The sequence below is a fragment of the Musca vetustissima genome, unplaced genomic scaffold (assembly GCF_032173495.1).
Source record: "Musca vetustissima isolate MV318-11 ecotype Yass unplaced genomic scaffold, APGP_CSIRO_Mvet_v1 utg73308, whole genome shotgun sequence".
Classification (NCBI taxonomy): Eukaryota; Metazoa; Arthropoda; class Insecta; order Diptera; family Muscidae; genus Musca; species Musca vetustissima.
Window position 1 is genome coordinate 7577 of NW_026877173.1, and position 3788 is coordinate 11364.

The following is a 3788-nucleotide window of genomic DNA, read 5'->3' on the forward strand; positions in this document are numbered from 1 at the left end:
GCATTTTTGATCTGAATTGGATGAAATTTGGCACAGCTCACTTATTTCGTCCAAGAACGAACCCTATTGAAATTAGGTTTCAGATTTACAAATAGCTGTCATATATAGTTTCGTCCATAGACGCTAACTTGGGACGATTGACACAAAATTTTGTTCGTTCAGATTCAGATATATCTCCCATATATATTTTCGTGTGATTTTAGGTGAATAGTGCAAAGTTTGTTCGATTTTAATCGACTCTAAATCTGCCCGAATGAAATAGAATTTTGTATAGGATGTCGATAACATGTGTATGGATTGATTTAAGGGGACCCCCCATTCTCAGGGTCAAACTTTTTTTGATTTAATTCGTCCGATTTTATGGAAATGGTGTACCAAAGCCCCTATATTTCTTTCAAATTTGGGATAGAATGATGTTTGCTAAGTTTAATGAAAATCGGTCCAGATTTAAATATACCTCCCAAATATATTTTCGTCCGATTTGATGTTAATGGAACACCAAAGCCCCTATATATCTTTCGATTTGGACGAATTTCTGCATATCGTACAGAATTAAGTATAGAATATACTTATTTTCCCGAAAATCGGTTCAAACTTAGATATAGCTCCCATATATATTTTCGTCCCAAAGTTTGGTCGATTGGCAACATTCATTCAATTTCACTTTTCATCAAAAAGGCGACGTCTGTTAGGACACATATTTAGAATATACAAAAAGTGGTGAAGGGTATCATATAGTCGGGCCAGTCCGACTTTATTACTTTGCTTACTGATTGATATCTGTCTTAGTATTTATATCCTTCACCACACTGTACGGTATTATGTCTTTGTACATATATTTGTAACAGGCAAAAGGAAACGAGATGGACACATGGTTCCTTTTGAGAATATGCATATAATCACTTTTCGATTTATGTCCAGTTCAGTTAAATTGTAAACAAAGTAAAGGTCTCATTTTTGATTCAAATTGGATGAAATTTGGCACAGCTCATTTATTTGGCCAAAGGACGAACCCTATTGAAATTTGGTAAATCTGTTCAGATTTAGATATAGCTCTCATATATATTTTCGTCCAATTTTAGGTAAATAATGCACCAAAGTTCTTATATATTCTTCGATTTGCACTAAATTTGGCATAGCGTACTGAATTACTGGTTTTATCATAAAGTTGCATTAAGGAACCCCAACCATTCTCGATTTTAATTTTTCAAGATTTTCAATAAGCTGGTAAATCAATACCAATGCTTGTTAAGGTTTGTAACTTTGCACATATATAATTGAAGATTTAAAAGAGAAGAAAAATAATTTACAAAAAAATGTTGTTATTGTTTTGTTGTTGTTTTTTTGTAATTAAAAAAAGTCCTTATTTTTGATGGCGGGCATGATAACTCCTCACTGGAACATCGGAATCCGAAAATTCCAACGGTGTTAGAAAGAGTACATGTATGGCTCTAGTATGAACTAGGATTATTGACTTCGCTCTAAAATTAACATAATGGTGGACCTTCGAAAAAATATTTTTGGAAAATTGCCGATCGGAAGATCTTCACCGATTGGCTTTATCCTAGTTCATACGAGAGCTATACACTCCCAGAGAAACGTTGCAAAATTTAGAACCGATTGGATTATTAGTTTTTGAGTTATCGTGCCCGCCATTCGCAAAAAAATGTTTAGAGAAAAACGCGTTTAAAGTTTGAGAAGCCCTTCAGCCGTCACTTGATGCTGATACAATAAATCGGCTATATCTTCAAGAGTTCTTGAGATTTTCACTTGAAATTTTGTAGAGACATTTTTTAATCAGTGTAGATTATATCAACAAAAATTTTGACCCCGAGAATGGGGGGGTCCCCTTAAATTATTTTTTTTCAATTCATATTATAAAATAATGTTCAAAACAAGATACAACTCATCATAACTATTCTCAAACTTTCGTTTTAAGGATTTAATAGATGTATACGCTGAGGGGCTCATATATACATCCATGTCATATTCTAATGGAACCTCACCTATAATTACTACGGTTTTTCTGCAACTTTTCCATTTTCATTTGGTGTAAAACAAAAACACATGTTACCGGGTAACTTATTTGTTCTTGTTTGGTGAGTGCTTTTGTTCTTTATTTCATTTCATTTGTGGCTTAATGGCATCAGCAGCAATGTTATGTTTGGCGTTGTTGGGTATTATGTTATTATGTTTTTTTCCGATATTCAATGCATGAGTTTTCCCTCCTTCTTTTTTCTCATAACATAATATCGACAATATAATAAAACTACTGTGTTAAATAAGATTGAAAATTAAGAAATAATATAAATAATACATATACATTTCAAATACCTGGAATCGTTCAGGGACTTAGATATGTGGTGGGTTATACCATGGTCAATTTTTGGTAGGAAAATTTAACACCCAATGAGAACAAAAAAAAGCCTATTCGGGTAATAAACGTGCCCATAACCCCCAAAATACAGAATGATGGGGGGTTGAGTGAGGCTACAAAATGGGCAAATATTGACAATTTTTGACATGAAGGTTTGCTGCCTTATGTGAATTCAAAATACCAATTTGGGGCTAAAACCCAAAATGCCTATGAGTCACATTTGTAATTACAAAACAATGTGTATAAACATTCATTATACATCATTACTTTGTTTGACTTTTTGTATAATACAAATGTTTTAAATATTTCATTTTGTTTAACTGCTAGCGTTTTCCATATTTGTTCATCTTTCAAGGATATAACTTTACTTGTGTTAAATATTTCATATTTTCCATTTTGTTATTACTTTACGACACTGTTCATGACAACAAATATTTATTGCTGTAGTTCACGAACTGATGTTGCTCGAAAGTGACATGCATTTCTGAGGTCTGCTTTAATGGTGAGCAATTTGTTAAAACCAGCCAAAGTGAAATCAAGGTTTTTAAGGCTACGACGCGAGGTGTTAAAAGTCGTATTAAAGTTCGTATAAAGTTCATAGTGTCTGGTTGATTGCCATGTAGTTGTACAAGTAATTACATGTGTAAAATAAAATATGCAAGTGTGTGTGTATGTGACTTTTGAATGTAAGTGAGAATATAGTTATTAATTAACGCAATTAATTTATCATGGGTAATATGGGCTCTTTAAACTATGATATTTTTGAAAATTTAATAACTTTTAATTTCTGTTTTAAGGCAGTATTTAATTATATGTCTAACAATTCCAACAATATTAAATAAACAAGTAAAAACGTCGTAAAGTTGGATCGGACCGGACTTTTTATATCCTCCACTACGTGGGGTGCATTGAAAATTCCTTAAGTCGATCGGGACATTTATATGAGGACTATGATGTTATGTGATAGTAGGTTGTTCATGCTCCGAAAAAATAGTGTTCCAAATTACAGAAACTAGTTAAACGAGACTTTTTAAGTTAATTTTCACCAGGAATCTGATATGTCAAATTATAGCCATTTCCAAATTCGATTAAAATTTATATCGGTCAGTAATTATATCAAACTAATTATAATTATATCAAACTGGACTAATATGGGACAAATCTAATTTGGTTGAAGCACCTGTCCAAGCTCCCAAAAATACAAACAATTTGAGGTATAGAACTTACTGTAGGATTAGCAAAAAAGTGAACCAATATGGATTTCACATCCCTTGAGAAAAAATAGAGTTAATTCGGTAAAAAATCGTACCCAAAACCGTTAAACTACCGAATAAAGTGGGTTACCCGGAAACATGAGCAAATGTGGATAATGGGAATCCAAAATATGTTATATATGGTCAAAACACAAGCT